The sequence below is a fragment of the Pinus tabuliformis genome, chromosome 4_1 (assembly GCF_031772625.1).
Source record: "Pinus tabuliformis cultivar Carrire ecotype Pingquan chromosome 4_1, CPIR1, whole genome shotgun sequence".
Taxonomy (NCBI): Eukaryota; Viridiplantae; Streptophyta; class Pinopsida; order Pinales; family Pinaceae; genus Pinus; species Pinus tabuliformis.
The window spans coordinates 634,105,402-634,123,927 of record NC_142303.1 but is presented as its reverse complement, the minus strand read 5'-3'; positions in this window follow the sequence as shown (position 1 = coordinate 634,123,927).

Genomic DNA, 18,526 nt, shown 5'->3' with positions numbered 1-18,526 from the left:
ACACTGAGGACAGCACTCGGAGAGATTACTCGCCCGTACGATAGGGTAGTCGGGTTGTACGGCTAAGGGTATGGTCAATCCTCCTTAGTTAGAGCCCTGAAACATTGGGCCGAGTACTACTGTCAGACCCTTATGTATATTGCGATGTGTAGCACCTGACACTCCTCTAGACCATAGTTCCCTTGTCTATCCGGGGATCACACATCATCTATTCCAGATCCGCGTGTGCAAAGAAGTGCCGCAGCAACAGACATCAGTCTCGCAGCTCCATCAGATCCGCAGCAGCAGTTGTTCCACCATTCAGATCTCTCAGATCCACCAGATCGGAGTTGTTGTGAAGGGTTCCTATACTGGGGTATACTTTTGGCAGGACTTTTGGCAGCTTTGACATTTTGAGGATTTGGCGACTGCAGTATTGATCAAGAAGGAGTAAAACTCCGTTAGGAGTTTTCCAAAAAAAAAAAAGTCTGAGATCTTCCGGGGTGCTTATTGGTGATCTAGCCCATCAGAATCAGGACGGTGAGCTGAGCAAGGTGGTACCATTCAGTTTATTAGTGAAAAAAATTTTAGGCGGTCCCAATTTTTCATCCGGTTGGTGTATGGTAGAAACTAGAGCTCAAGCGATGGCCAATGAAAGGATGGACAAACTTGAAGACACTGTGAACACCATCCACACTGCGATGAACTCCCTCCAACGTGAGATGAGTGGAGTAAGTCTCCAAATACAGCAAGCACTCTCGAAGGGCAAGGAGCCAGCCCACGAGGAGGCATATAATGGCCATGAATACCATGAGGGTGAGTCTAGCCACTCTCCTCACATCTGGCACACCCATCCACCACCCATTCAGCAACCTCCCAAGTTGGATATGCATAAATTTGACGGTTCTCACACGTCCGCATGGCTAGCACAAATGGAGTAGTATTTCAAATTGAATCATATCCTAGATGATTGGACTAAGCTTATGGTGGGGACCATGTACTTGGACAATGAACGATGGCAATGGGGGGAATGGCATCAGTGTTGCAATGGACCTTTTCAGAATTGGGCCCAATTTACCAAAGCTCTTCGAAATCGCTTTGAACAGGAAGACTCTTTTTTGGGGCATCTCACTAAGCTCCGACAGACGGGTACAATGGATGAATATATTACCGCTTTTGAAGCCTTAGCCTTCCTCACTAAGGGTCTCACAGATGAGTTCTACACGGAATTTTTTATCAGCGGTCTTAAAGAAGCCATCAAAGCTCAAGTTCTACTCCACCACCCTCCCACGTGGATAGAGGCTTGCCAGGTAGCTCGTAAGGTGGAACGTGCATTAGCAGCCCAATACAACCGCCCCAATTTCCCCGCTAAAGGTTGTCCCCCACAGGCTCCCAACACGACTCAGACACTTAAGATTCAAAAGGTGTCACCTGCGGAAATGGCCGAAAGAAGGAAGCAAGGACTATGTTACTACTGTGATGAAAAATATTCCCCAGGTCATAAATGCAAGGAGCCCAAGTTTTTTCAAATAGATGCCACTGACTACAGCTCCACCGAGGAAGATCCACCACTTCAGGAACTGGAGATGATCAAAGAAGACAACCAAAAGGAGATTGTATCTGACGACCTAGTTATTTCGCTAAACGCGTTGGCAGGAATTTCTTCCCCTCAAACTCTCAAAATCATGGATTTTCTTAAACATCGCCCAGTAGTAGTCTTGATTGATAGTGGAAGTACCCATAATTTCATCCATCAAAAAATCGCAGAAGCAACGCATTGTTTTGTACGGGCAGTTTCTAACTTCCAAGTCCAAATTGCATATGGGTCACAATGAAATGTGAAGGCCGCTGTGAAAATGTCAAACTTCAAATGGGGGATTATCAGTTGAAAACCCACATGTTTGCCATACACATGGGGGGTTGCAACATTGTCCTAGGCGCTGAATGGCTCCGCACTCTTGGGCCAATCACAATGGATTTCCAGGAGTTATATATGAGTTTTAAGCAGAACAACTCCACACATACCCTCCGTGGACTCCAGGCGGGAACCCCCTCTATCATCAGCTCGCATAGGATGGAAAAATTGTTAAAAAAGGGCCATCATGGAGTGGTTGCTCAATTTAATGCCATCCAGGTAGTCTAAACCATGTCTCTACCAATTCATCCTGAGATGCAATAGATTTTAAATAACCATCAGACGATCTTTGACAAGCCTCATGAGCTTCCACCCTCGCGAGGGGAACATGATCATAGCATCACCTTGGTTCCAAGGGCCCAAACCCCAAATGTGCGGCCATACAGATATCCATTCACCCAAAAGAATGAAATAGAAAAAATCATCAAGGAATTGTTGGAAGCAGGTGTCATTCGTCCCAGCATTAGTCCTTATTCATCCCCAGTGGTCATGGTCCTCAAAAAAGATGGGGAGTGGCGGATGTGTCCCGACTTCAGGGCCCTCAATAAGTTGACAGTCAACGATAAATTTCCCATCCCGTTGGTTGACGATTTGCTAGACGAACTCGATGGGGCTCAATTCTTCATTAAGTTGGATCTTCGCTCAGGCTACCACCAAATTCGCATGAAGGAAGTCGACATTCCCAAGATGGCTTTCAGAACCCATGAAGGCCATTATGAGTTCCTGGTCATGCCATTTGGTCTCTGTAATTCCCCCTCTACTTTTCAGAGCCTTATGAATCACATTCTCAAACCATATCTCAGAAAATTTGTCCTTGTCTTCTTCGATGACATCCTCATCTATAGTGGCACTTGGGCGGCACATCTTCAGCATGTAGATCTACTCTTGCAACTGCTCCGCAAGAATAAATTATTTTTCAAGATGTCTAAGTGTTCGTTTGGCATGGAAGAAGTTGAGTATTTGGGCCACATTGTGGGGCGTGAAGGTGTGAAGGTGGACCCCAAAAAGATCCAGGCAATGCAAGAATGGCCTCAACCTAAGACCTTGAAGAGCTTGATAGGATTTTTGGGTCTCACAGGCTATTATCATAAATTTGTCTGCAACTATGGCAGCATAGCGAGGCCCCTCACTCAACTCCTAAAGAAAAATTCCTTCTTCTGGAACGAGGAAGCACAATAGGCATTTACCGCTCTCAAAAACGCCATGTGTTCCACTCCAGTCTTTGCACTACCTGACTTCACCAAATCCTTTGTCATTGAATGTGATGCTTCAGGTACAAGTATTGGGGTGGTCTTAATGTAGGAAGGTTGACCATTGGCCTTCACAAGCCAACAACTCAGTGGGAGGAATCTGGGCCAATCTACCTACGAGAAGGAAATGATGGCCATCTTACATGCAGTCAAGACCTGGCGACCTTACTTATTGGGGCGACGTTTCCAAATCAGCACAGATCATCACAATCTTAAATATTTTTTGGAGCAACGCCTATTATCCCCACAACAAAATAAATGGTTAGCCAAAATGCTGGGATATGATTATGAGATCATTTACAAGAAAGGGAAAGACAACCGTGTAGTAGATGCATTATCTCGCCAATTTGAGGAGGAAAGTACTCTGCTCACAATTTCCCTCCCCATTCCAAACTGGATTGAAGAGGCTCGCAGGGAATGGTTTTCACACCCTGGGCTCTCCCAACTCATTTCTCAATTGCAGGTACATCCTAATTCCAGCAAGGGCTACTTGTGGCAGAATGATATTCTTCACTACAAGGACAGAGTCATAATATCACCAACATCCACCCTCAAAAGTCGTATTTTGGCAGAATTGCACTCATCTCCCTTTGCAGGACATTCGGGCTTACAGAAGACGTATGCTCGCACCAGAAGATCATCTTTTGGAGAGGCATGAAAAAGGACATCCTTACTTTCGTAGCAGAATGTGATGTCTGTCAACACCACAAAGGGGAAACCGTCAACACACCAGGCTCATTACAACCATTGCCCATTCTGGCATCAATTTGGACGGAGGTTTCTATGGATTTCATTACAGGTCTTCCAAAGTCAGGGAACAAGTCAATCATCATGGTGGTTGTGGACCGACTGTCGAAGTATGCTCATTTCTGCGCCCTACCCCACCCGTTTACACCAACTTTGGTTGTTCAATATTTCATGGATCAAATCTTCAAATTGCATGGCATGCCCACTTCTATTGTGTCCGACCGCGACCCGATCTTCACCAATAATTTTTGGCAGGAACTCTTCAGAATACAAGGCACTCAACTCAAACTCAGTACTTCATATCATCCACAAACAGATGGTCAAACCGAAGCCGTCAACAAATGTCTAGAAACCTACCTTAGGTGTTTCACTTCAGAAAAGCAACACCTTTCGGTATAGTGGTTACCTCTGGCTGAATGGTGGTATAACACCAACTATCATGCCACCACCAAAATGACTCCCTACGAAGCAGTCTATGGTCAACTTCCACCTTCACCTACTTCTTATCTCAAGGGGTGCTCCAAAGTACAAGCAGTGGATCAACTCCTACAACACCGCGCAACCATGCTCGCCCATCTTAGAGAGAATCTTCATCAAGCTCAGAACCGCATGAAGCAACAGGCCGACCAAAATCTCTCAGAGCGCCAATTTCAAGAAGGGGATCAGATCTTTTTGAGGCTGCAACCATATAAGCAAACATCACTCAAAGACAAGGGCTGTCAAAAGCTCTCTCCAAAATTCTACGAACCATACCAAGTACTTTAGCGCATTGGAGAAGTGGCTTACAAGTTGGCTTTGCCACCTACGGCAAAAATCCATCCAGTTTTCCATGTATCGTGCCTCAAGAAAGTGATTGAGAACAATTGCCGAGTTCAAACCAGTCTACCTGAATTGGACGAAGAAGGGTCAATCTGGCTTCAACCCGAACAGGTTCTAGATACACGAGACAAGCACCTACACGGCCGCATGATTAAGGAAGTCCTCGTCAAATGGAAAGACACCTCTCCGGAATATGCAGCTTCGGAATCAGCCACTGTTCTTCAGCAGTTTCCGCAGCTTCAGCCTTGAGGACAAGGCTAGTCTTAAGGGGGAGGGCATGTTAGGGTCCCACCCTAACCCCCTTATTTATGTCATGGGATCACGTCATAGTCAAGAGTCAATAAATCCCATATTAATATTTGTAAGTGGTTAACCCACAATTAATGACGGGACCATAGTTAGTTGCAAATGGGCCGTAGTATTAGATAGATGGTATTAATAAAACCCACGGTATTGGCCCGTGGTATTGCATGTATGAGTCATATATAAAGGATAGAGACTCCCTGCGAGGAGCATTGTGTCTTATTTTTGTAATCGAGCTCTGCTCTATTGGAGGTTGCCCCCTCGAAGAGGCATGTGAACATTGCTCTCCGAATAATAAAATCATTGCTATTCTGTGTTCTGGGTATCTTTTTCTTCGCATATTCTGTATTTGGGTATTATTTTGCAGGTTAAGAGCATAACAGATTATATAGGACTTAAAATTCCCATCCCCTTCAAAGAAATGTTTTCATCAACACTTGCCTATATGTGGTTGTTTTTGCATTAAAAACTAATCTTCGCATGTATCTTCTTCCACTTGTAGGTTCTTCCATTTGATGATGTACTTAGTAATTGCTCATTTTCTCAAATGTTTATTTCTTGTTTCCAAGATTGTTTCAAATTTCTAGTTCTAGTATTATTTTCCATTCTTCATTAATATATCATAGAATAATTGGGATTAGGATCATGCCCTTGATTATATTTTTTAAGAAAGACACATGGAAGACTAGATGTACACATGAAGATGGAGGAGACTTCAATTTTTAAGTTGTACTTCCAATCCTGTTTCATTCCTTATAGTGACCATAATACACTGGTTCTATTTTATTTTCCTTTTTTGTTTCTTGAGGGACATATGCTTATATGGTTTTAATCTCATAAGTACAGAATCCCCTACTTCAAATTTGCCTTCACTGTGACATTGATCATCTTGTTCTTTCATCCTATTTTGTGCCATAATGAAGTTGTCCTTAAATAGTTTGAGAACCACTTGTTGGTATTGTATGTGGTTCTCTAATGCTTGAACCATTATAGTCCCTTTCAAGGGTGATCTGATGGATGGAGGATGATATCCATTAAGATATATAAATGGCCACATTTTCACTAAAGTATGGAATGATGTATTGTACCACTAATTAACCCATTATGTTTGTTTATAATATGAAACAAATTGTAGATATCGTTCTAAAAATTTATTCACAATATCATTTTTCCAATTAAATTTAGGATGGTAAGATGAGCTATGAGAAAATTGAGTAGCCAAACAAGAAAATTAGTCTACAAATTTCTAATGAAAATTGGATATCTATTACTTACAATACTATTTAGTACTCCATGTTGTTTTTGGACTACTTTAATGAATACTAACATTTAACTTAATTTAAAACCATGATAAAGAGAGAGAAAATGGGCATATATTTTCATTGAACCTACCACTACCAGAATGACATTGTTTCCTTAATTTTAGGGTAAAGCTCTAGTAAAATCCATTGAAACTTAGTCGCAATGATGACTTGGTATATCTAATCGATGAACTATACCTGAGGTATTTATTTCATCTCCTATATTTTTTTGTCATACCACATATTATGCCACAAACCTTTTCACGTCTTCTTTAATACCTTCCAATAAAAAATATTTGTTGATCCTATAGGATGTCATCAAGAACCCTAAATTTTGTCATATGATAGAAGTTTGTATTTCCAAAATGGTCTTCTATTTGAGTTTGGAATTCTTAAATAAGAATAAGTGATATTAATACCATAACAATCACTTTTCCAAATAACATTTTTTTTTTACATTGGGTTGCCCATGTAGTCACTGAATTATATTTCATATCATCCCATATTTTTCCCATTCTATCATTTCTTCTTCTACCCAATCAGATTATGGAATGGAAATAATACATATTTTGCTATTTATGTCTTCCTCATTCCTTGAGAATGCATCAACCAGAATATTCTTCTTCCCCTTTTATAGATAATTTCAAATCATAACCCAACATCTTTGTGACCTAATTTTTTTTATCTTATTAATATAGTATTTTCTCCAAGAATTACCCTAGAATATCATGATCTATTTTTACTTTGAATTATCTTCCTGTTAGTTATGGATTCCATTTATTAACTTCATGTAGTGTTACCAACATTCTTTTTCATCGATGCATCTACATAAGTTCTTTCCTCTATTTTTAATACTTTCTAATGAAGGGGTCTTCCTTCTCACACAAAAACTACACCAAAACCATGTATTAAGGAATTAAAAATAATAATGAAGGTTTTTGTGAGGTTTGTTTTCACGAAGACAAGATATTTACACATACTCTTTAATTTCTCAAAAATCCTTGGTTGCTTAGTCTAAGAAAATGCTTCATTCTTCAATAATATCGATTGAGGATTTGACTTGAAGCCTTGATTATGTGGATCTTGTGTTGTAATTTCTTTATTATAATTATGCAATTCAATATTTATTCTCTACAATTGTGACAACATAATACCCATATGAGATTGATTCTCAACACCATGCTTCTTCTCATGTTCATGATTTCCTCAGATATAGACATTCCTTTTTGGGAGATCTAGCTCTAAAACTTTGTCATTATGTCATTGGATCTTAGTATTCCTTTTAGGAAGCCTCTCCAATAGAATATTTTCCATGGAATGGATTTTTCTTATCTCTTCCTTATTTTCATTCAACTTCTTTCTATTCATTCCTTATTTTCATTTATATTTTTTCTATTCATTAGTTATTTTTATTCATATTCTTTTTTATTCCTCTTTTAAGTATTTATGGAGAACCAATTAAATATATATTTTTCAAGATACTACCATACATTTAATTCACTTTCTTATCTAATTGAGATAAATTCTAAGCCTTTGAGTTTCTTCATGAGCGAACGATGAGTTTTCAATCATTTAATTAGTGTAGTAGCTTTCTTTGGAGGAATTTTGGAAAATAAAAATAGTACTCCTCTTTATCACAAATTTTAGTCACTGAAAAAAATGGGATCTCCTAATAAAAAATTTGGTCACTTGTGAGTTACATAAATTAGTTTTTAGAATCTCTATATGGATGAGTTTTTTCGATATATCTCTAAAATTTGAGTTATCTTTAAATTGGATATTTTGTTTGAAATACTATAACAATTATTTTCTATAATTCCATAATTATGACTATAATTTGATGTTCCAATTGAATGATACAGTAAATTTCTCAAAACCTGTTGATTTTTGGCCTCATCCCATGAGAAAATTTTTATAACATGCCACATGCCAATTTCTTCAAATATAATTATGAAACTTTTATCTGAGGTACTTATATATGTCTCATAAAATCCTTGAATGATTTCACACTAAAAAATTACTAGAAGGTAAGATATAGAAAAAATACTATGTAAACGTATTTAAGGTTTACCTCAAAATTATTGACAAACCCTAACTTCCATAGAGTAAAAATCACGGAAAATTTTAAGAACCCCCCCTAAATTTACATGTATAATAAATGGGCGAATCTCCATGGTATATAGGAAAAATGAAAGGCGATTTTATCAATAATATGATACGTATATATAATTTTTTGGCGAATCTCTCACCAGGCATGGTGAATATTTTACTCAATTATAAAATCTTGTGTTTATTGAATACACAAATGAAATCATTGGATTTCTTTAAAATATCTTTTGAAATCAAAATTACCAAAATTACATATCGATAACCTAGTGGGTGTAGGATAAAATTCACCCGTGCCATTCACAGAAAGCATGAGAAAAAACCTAATACTATCTATAAAACCAAGAAAAATTTAAATTCATCACCTCTAGGGACCTGATAACCACCCTGCCAATACACAAGTATGTTCCTGTTTGCAATTAGAAAAATTACCCAAATTACAATCTGTTTACTCCAGCATATGTTGGAAATTTATAGAAGGATGACTAGTGTAATCAATCCATTCTTTTTAGCCCTAGATTTGTTTCTGTTTAAAAAAAAGTATACAAATATACTTGTCCAACGCCTATGCTTTAACCATTCACCTTAAGATGTTTTTACAATATAATTTCCTAAGTCTATTTAATATCTTCATTATCATAAAAACCAACCTATATCCATCTTAACTCCACATCTACTACTCTTAGGGGGATGAAATCTATTTATCCCTCTGAGCACTTGGTAGACCCAGAATTAAGATGGATCTAAGATGATAGAATTTCCCCTTTAAATAGTCTATGCTCACATGAATACCATGGTATTACCATAGGTCAATACCATGGGTTATCATAAACCTGGAGCTTAAAAATTACTATCAGTAATTTATAAAAATTAATAAAATTAATAGTTGATTTTTATTTTATTTTTTTATTTTAACCAAGCTAAAATGTTTACCATACATTAAATTACAACATCCATTTTTACTCTTGATCAGATCAAATATATTTTCACTCTATGCTAGTTTGCATATCACGATATTTGATACCTCTCGGGGATCTATGCTGGTTTAATTCCCCCATTTAAATAGGCTACATTCAAGGTGAATACCATGGGTTAATACCATGTGACATTTTGGTGAATACCATGGGTCAATACCATGTGCCATTTTGGTGAATACCATGGGTCAATACCGTGTGCCATTTTTATTTTTATTAATACTAATATTAGGGTTAATAATGTTTTTTTGCATGGTATTAACAATCTCGTCCATGGTATTTGTCCCATAGTATTTTGCCCATAGGTTTCACCTAAATATAACGCATTTTTTGAGTGTTCCTAAATATAAGGTGACTTGTGGAGTAAATATAAAAAAATGTTTTATTTGTTTACCATACCTCTCGTTTATTTATATTTTTATTAATTTACCATACCTATTTTACAAATATGGTATTTGGCCCATAGGATTCACTTAAATAAAAACTCTTTCTTGAGCCTTCATAAATAGAACGAGGGTTATGGACTAAATATAAAAAGAGGTTTTATTTATTTGCCATGTGCCTAGTTTATTTATATTTTTATTTATTTACCATACCTTTTGAGTAAGTATAAAAAGACGTTTTATTTATTTACCATACCTCCACTTTACTTATATTTTTGTTTGTTTACACCCTTTCATGTATATAAGGTGACTTATGGAGTAAATATAAAAAATGTTTTATTTATTTACCATACCTCTCATTTATTTATATTTTTATTAATTTACCCTACCTCTTTTATAAATATGGTATTTGGGCCTTTGGCCCATAAGATTCACTTAAATAAAACCTATTCTTGAAAATGGGTGAATGGATTCACTTAAATAAAACCTATTATTGAAAATGGGTGAGTGGAGGGTTGTAACTCTTAATTTCAGGGGCTAAATTTACCTTTTTTACCCTCTCCCTTAAAATACGGTGGCTATTTGAGGTGATTTTTAAAAATGTACTATGATACAAAATATTCGCCCACTAAAAATTTAAAACCCCTTAATTTCGCCAAAGGGTCACCCCTAAAATTTCCTATGGTAAAAATCATAAAGGATAGTCAACCAAATTAATTATGGAATTTCAACTAGATGTTCCATGATATTTCTTCTTAATATTTTCAAAGTTTCGCTGTATGTATCCTCACAAAAGTAGTTATTGCAAAATTTCCAAATTGATCAGTTAGAAATTTATTCCAGGAGCATTCAAAAACCCATAATTCATTAGAGAATATATCTGAAACTGTACTGAACCAATGAAATTTGACCCATATATTCAATATGGTCCCACCTTGATTTATCCAAGTTTCATTTTGTAATGCCTCCTAGAAAAAAGAAATAGTATACAGATAAAATTTTGAACTCATCTATTTGAGACTAATTTTAGGAGCATTCAAGAACCTAATTTCCTTGAAGCATATATCTGAAAATATAGCAAACAAAGATCTTATTTTTGAAACAAATATTATTAAATATCTTTTCTAAACATTTACCAAGTTTTACCATATAAAACTTCTGAGAAAATAATTATAGGGAAAATTCCATGATGACATGTTTGAAGAAGCCAAACCCTAGTCATGAGCACTGATACTAACTGTGGTGGACCTTGTGCATTAAAAATGATAAGAAACCAATAATTAAAGTCCTATTCAATGTGGAAACCTCCTTTTAAAATTAATATAATGTAGAAGATGATAGTTGATGATCCTAAGATTAGGTCTACTTAGTATATATATAGGAGACAATGGGAACAATTATAATAAAATGGGTCCATGAGAGGTTTTAGCCTACATAACAATATAACAATAAAAATGTAATCACATAATATCTAGTGATTAATAAGGCATTTTAGGGTCAACATGCAGCTTATATAGATCTTAACATATGTAATATACATGACTAATGAATGTGATCATTAATGTCAGTGGTAGCGGTTTGGACATGAGGTTGTAATCTTAATTCCTATATCATGGTATACACATAGCTAGAAGTAGTATATTTAGGAAAGAATTCACAATACTGATTAATACTTGATGGATGAAATGGGGCTAATAAACATAATATTTCATAGTAACATCTATTAGTGTAGATTGAAAGAGATGAACACAAACTGAATCCTCAATTATGGGTTTTGATGAAAACTGCATGTGGAAGGATAGTATATGGCTGGCTGGTCCACTCAAACAATATTCTAAAACATGGATATATCTAAACAAATAATTGTTGGCATAGCAGGCCATGCTAGATCATGTCGGAATGATCATTAGCCAGCTCAAATTGTGGAGGTTTATACTAGTTGTGAATGGAAGGAAGGGATGAGTCATCTTTGTTACATGATCATTTCCTATGTTTTTTCCTACAGTGATATCCATGTTAGTTTAATAACTAGCACTTACACTACATTAATTATTAGTACCCACATATAGGGAAACGTTATAGTCAAAGTTGATACCTATGATATTTGTAACATATTTGGGTTAGATGGAACTAGAGGATAAGGGATTACTAGATGGCTTAAAGAGTTAGAGCCTAAACATGGGATAGTGGAAGGGACACTAACGCGCTGAATAGGTGTAACTAATCATCTAAGAGGAAATTTAGATTGAAGGCCTCCTAATCTCTTGAATTATATCTTTATGAGAGGTGTGGTATTGATAAAAAAATTCACACACTGAAATTTTGTTGAATCGAGGAAGTTGGAGGGACAAGGGCATTAATAAAATTAACAAATAGCAATCAGATACTATGTGCATAGGAGGTGGAAAGTGGTTTTCCATGTGATGATATGCTAATTCAATTCAAGTAGCTTTTTCATAAAAAAAAATAAGAAGACCTTATCTTAATAGATAAGCTACTCCATGAACAAGTCCCTTCCAAATAGCCTAGGTGCTAGGTAATCATTCCTAGTAATACTAAGTGAAGGAATTAAACAAATTTACCCTTATGGATATGAGGTGATGAAATCCTATAGACCAACAAACATTTATATTAGTTGAAATTTATTCCCACAACTACCACCTATAAGGAAGCTTTCCTTGATAATGGCCTCTAAGGTTACCTTCATCCATTAGGGGTGAGATAATCTCAACATTTGAGTGTCAATTTTAGACCTAGAATCCCAAACAATATTTTGGAGCCTCAAGGGAAATCACGTCATTTTTACATATATGACTTAACCCCTTCATAAGTTTCTTTTTGCACAAGCCTTTGCCATTGGATGATGAAATATTTCATGCTCCCTAAGGAAAACCACTATGTTTCAAGGTATAGTAGAAGATGTGATTTATTTGGATACATATAGGAATAACCCTAACATACATACATACATACATACATACATACATACATACATACATATCCCAAATGGGCCTAACAATGTTTTTTAAATTGATACTGATTTTAGGGTCTCATCTTAGGGTCATTAACAAAGTGTTTACTTTAGTCATGAGAAATTGTGTGTAAGTATGATGAGTTGGGACCAAAAATCAAAGATATTTGAAATTAAATTAAATCCTATTTAACACTAAAACATTATAAATATAACCATATAAATTAACAACTACACACTTTCATTGTTTAACAACAAATCGTCTAACCTATGAGGGTTTCATGCACACAACATAAAGTCACAAAGAGGGAACAAAGGAGGCCAAAATGGGAATGGAAACAATCAAGAATGATGGTGGAGTCTAAGTCATTAACCTATATCCAACTCGTTGTAGTAATAACAATAAGAAAATAATGGTTTTGGGGTGCTAAATATCTTTTGAATGATCTATTATTGAAGGGGATCCAAATAGTAAGAAATAAGTGGGCTAATATTATCCCAAAAAAAATATTAGTTATAAAAATAAATGAATGTGCAATATCAAAAGATCTTAAAAGGTTTGTAAATAGGTTCCTATCAAGCTACGATGAACTCCCCATGGTATAATTGGGTGAAAAGGTACTAAAAACTCTCCGGGGTTCTTTTATTCCTCCTAATATCTGGAAATTAACAATATAAAAGCTCATTGGAGAGTGATTATGGAAAATAAGCCTAATGCTATACCCTATACTTCACTGAGGAAAGAGGAAAAAATATAAAATAATCTACAATTTCAAAAAAAAATTGAATGCATATAACTATAATATTTATGAATTTCCCCCTCATCTTTTAGGGTAAATCTTGCATTCGTCCCACTCATATTTTGGGAAGATACCTATCTTCATCCCCATCATTTTTTCAAAATTTATTTTCATCTATTATTTCAAGTCTCATGTTAGAAGGATCTACTCCATTTTTCCATCTGTAGAGTCTCTAAGACCTGCAATTTTTGAAACACGCATGAAACCCAAAACAACACCAAATATTGCGAAAATAGAAATAATTAATTTAGGAAAGAGGTTAAAAATACTTTTTAAAAAATAACCCATGACCTAAAATGTTAAAATCCACAATATTGTCATGCTTTTGTCATTGGTTCCTTGTAATAAGGATTAGTGGAAAATGCTACAATGGATGGAAAATATTTCAACCAAAAAAATTACGGGGATCTGTATGAGTTGAACCCTAAAGTGACTACACATTCATAATATTTTTTTACATATTTGAAAAATAACAATAAAAGTTATAACATGTAGTATAATAAATGGAAATCCAAAGAAAGCCTCCTATATAATTTTTCTATCCTTTGGTCCTTGAACAACATTTTTTTAAATATTTTTTATAAGCAACCAATTATTTTCATATAATTATTTATTTTTTATAATTATCAATATGGTTTATTATTTGCAATCTCATTTCACATTTCCAATAATGATTGTGTATCTACTATCTATGTTTCCTTTTCTTATCTTTGATTTTGTGTTTGAGATAACTATCTTTTTACCTAGACGATTTGTTCCTTTTTGGAACCTATTTCAGTGGTTCCTACAGAAGGACCTTTTTCCCTATTTTATCCACTAAAGCACCTATTATCTCTTCTTATAAAAATTTTATAAATATTTTTATTCTTTTTATTCCTCTATGTGAACGACATGATTTGGTTTGTCATTTTCAATATTTCCTTTTTGAGTTATACTAAATCCTCTTTTATTTGTTTATTGATATAAAAAATATTATGAATATTCCACCAAACTATTCATCACAATAGATCGATCAAATTTTACTTAAAGATATGAAATCTATATTATAAGGGCTTATTTCCCTTTAGGTTTATAAATCTATAAATTAATATTTATTTTGTATGCATGTATATTATGCACAAAATAGCGAAAAATGAAGACAAAATACACAAAGAACAATTTATACAAGGTATATTGTTGGTAACCCTTTTAGGATAAAACCCAACTAGATGGTGAGCTCGCTGTGTTCTCTTTTTCTGAATACAAAATACTTGGAAGTACAATGAAGTAAGGCATGTTTTATGTGGTCTACTATGGTGAATATATCCTCGTTGTGTTTCTCTCGCTATCCCTCTTGCCTTATAGGCTTGTCTATTGAATAGAATTTTATTGAAAAGAATTGAAGCCCTTCTCCTCCTAGTGTCCTGTTTATAAGAAGACCCAATATCCTACTAGTGGTTAGGTTTGACTCCTTTAATTATTAACTACAATTACAATATAGACTCTTCTAAAGTATTATTCATCATGATCATGTGGGTATATTCTTTTCGTTAAATAATGGGGGCTAACATGGAATCCTCTCGAATTATGGTGGTGAAAACAGGAAGATCAAGTTCCAAATGACATAACTTTTACATACAAACTTTGATTGAGATAATTATTACACAATTAAAAGTTCAATTGGATGTAGAACCAGAAATAAAAGTGGAGCATTAGAGAAAAAAATTACAACTGAAAAATTCAATTTGATGCCTCAAAAAACTCCCAAAAATTTTCAAATCCAAATTTTCCAAATTGGGTCTCACTCGTAAAAATAGTCATGTAAATTGATTCATACATTTTTTCCAATTTAAAAACATCGAGATGAACAAAAAAATATATAATCATCCAATCTCAATCAATTATTCTTAGCTACAAACATGATCAATTTATCTATAAGACTTTGAATTTCATTATCTTTCTCTCTTAACATTAGAATAACATTTTTCCTCTCCTTCCTTATAGTTTTTACTAAAAAAATATTTATTTTAAATAAGTAAATAATTATAGATGTGACCCTCTTACTTTCCTTATTATGAATATGTTTCTCCAATCTATGAATGTGTATTTTAATTTTTTTAACACTCGTTAAAGCCTAGATGAAAAATCTAGCTACCACATCACTTATATGTTTATAACAATAAACCATATCCAATGGACACAGATTATGTAAATAAAATGATAATATTATAGGATCATAATCGTTTTCCCTCAATTTATTATATGGCTTGTTAATGTTTGCTTCAAAAATAACCATTTGTAACTTATCCTCTTTATAATCGATAACTATTAAAAAACTTGAAGGAGAAACGTACTCTTCGGTTAATTGAGCATACAAATCTTATCTTTTTCTTTTTGGATACCTTATTATCAAGATTCATTTTAGTAGATGCATCTTCACCTACATTAGTATTTTAATCATTTCAAGTGTTCCCTTTTAACAATACACCTAGTTCCATGGATACCTTATTTGAATGAATATGTGTAATTATTGAATATGTGTAATTATTGATACCTTTAGGTCACAATGGAATGAATTTTGAGTTATTATTATTTTTTTCTTAATTTGAGGTAACGAGATATCAACATCCATGGGATATCAATTTTTTTTAATAACCAAATCATGTGTGTTTATGGTGTTATAACTATATTTTTTATGCATTAGTATATCGTTATATTAATGGATTGAAAGAAATTTATCTAAAGGAAGTAATTGAAATATATATTGATAATTAAAATATAAAGATATAGTTAAATTTAAATTCAATTAATAAATGGAAAATATTAAAAATGTAAACATGGAGAATGAAAGTAAACTAGCTTAAACGGTGGTAACTTATTTAGAGAAGAGGTGTGACAACTATACCTACTAATTTATGTTATAATGAGGTTGAAATAAATTTTATTGAATTCGTTTCTAGGTAAGCCATTTTTGTAGGTGTAAGAGCTAGCCTTCTTTGACAAGCCAATATAGCTAAACCCTTTGCTTAATATGTGTCCCCCTAATCTCATTATTTGTGACATGTTTAAAGTAATCTAGTTTGAGCTCTGTCGATGTCGTTGTGATTTTTTATGTGTCCAACAACAGTTCAAAGTGATCTAGGTTGAACACTAGGTATAAGCCAACAAATCCAGCAATACTTAAACTTTTATTTTGACTCAGACAAAATGTTGTTTTTCCTCTACCATTAGTAACTTGACCATACAATAAAAAAACACCCTAACATGAATTTTCGATAAAAAAAATACTGTAGAAGAGTCTATATTAATAGATGACGTCCCTGCTTATAATTAATACTGGTTCAGATGTTATTCCTTCACCATTAATTTATGGAGCAATAGCAACATGAAAACTTAGTACTATTCATATGAATCATAAAATATTAAAATATAAATCAGATGTGTAAAATGGATATCCAAAAGTAAAAAACGCATATTTTTTCTTTTGTTAAAAGGGAATAGAGATCACATAAAAGTGGAGTTAATTTGACCCTGCATCAATGATGTCGTAGGGTAACTGAAATTGACATTTATCCCCTGAATCCTTGCCATTCTTTGCTTCACGTGATCCTCAGATTGAGCCTCAGTTGAAAGGCCATGCAATTGATGCCATTATGGGCACCAACGCCTAATTCACAGCTTGGAATCCATCTCCATAATTTTGAATCTAAATAGTAGACGCAAATGATCGCAGCCATTCCATGAATTGATATGAAGAAAATGCAACCCCCACTCCTTGACACGAGATGCCAGAAAATGTTGTAAGTTGCTCCCTTATATCTGGGGGTATCCAGGAAATTTCTTCCAACCACCATGAAGAGTTTGTTGAGTTTCGACGAAATTCCCAAATAATTAGGTCATTCAGCTTAGGATTTCCCGACACCAACAGAACCCATGACCCATAGGTGACGAGGGGGAATATTTGAAAGCCATTAGTGTTAACTAAGATATTCTGCAATGGTGATACAATGCATATTCGCAATTCTCCTCCACTTTCGATGCTGAAAACGAGCATCTTGTGTATCCCGACAGGTCGATTTTGCATGGAGAAATAGTAAAACTAACCATCACAGAATGTCATATCATTGCTTAGATCTAGATCAATTGGAATCTGTCCCGCGATCCTCCAATATTTTATAGAGGAATCGTATATTTCAACTATCTTTGTATTTGTTGGGCCGTGTCTTTTTTTTCTGATGGCAATCACTTTGTAGATGAGTAGCGATTTATTTTATTATTACTATTATCATTTGCTGCGCTTGTTGCGAAGGTTGTGGCCATAATTTGTGTAGACATTATGCGTGGTAGTTTGATGGACATTCGCCCGTAAGGATTGCAAATGACGTAGAAGGAACCTCGATGTACTAACGGATACACCCTAAGTACTAGTAACCTCCCTTCAGCTGATCCTTGCCAAAATACTAGACGACATAGGAAAAAAAGGGAGAACATGCTCTTCCAAGTTCCTCTATAGAAGCAATAACCCTGACAACACTCTCTGGAGACTTTAGGACACAAAATTAGCCATGGCTTCATGTGAATAGGTGCGTTAACCTAGAAGTCACTAAGAAATTTGCTAGATGAAAGGAGGGCACTCCATTCCCTCCATGTTGGAGGTACTACACACCTAGGTCCTTCATTATTGGCACATGCGGACACTTAGTTAGAGCATGGGATTGCATGCAAGATCTTTTCTGCATGATTTACTCCTTGATTTTCTCCTCCTTTCACTCTTCAACTGGCTAATTATTCTGCATGATTTACTCCCTGATTTTCTCCTCCTTTCACTCCACAACTGGCTAGTTCTCTCTGGGACTTATCATAGGTGTTGAGTATTCTCATTGATCACCACTATGGCGCATTACCTTGGGATCTTCACCCAGTAAAGTTATATCATGAGCATTGTAATCTATTTTCTGAATCAATCATTATTTCTTGTTCTTTCGATTCTTTTAGTGTT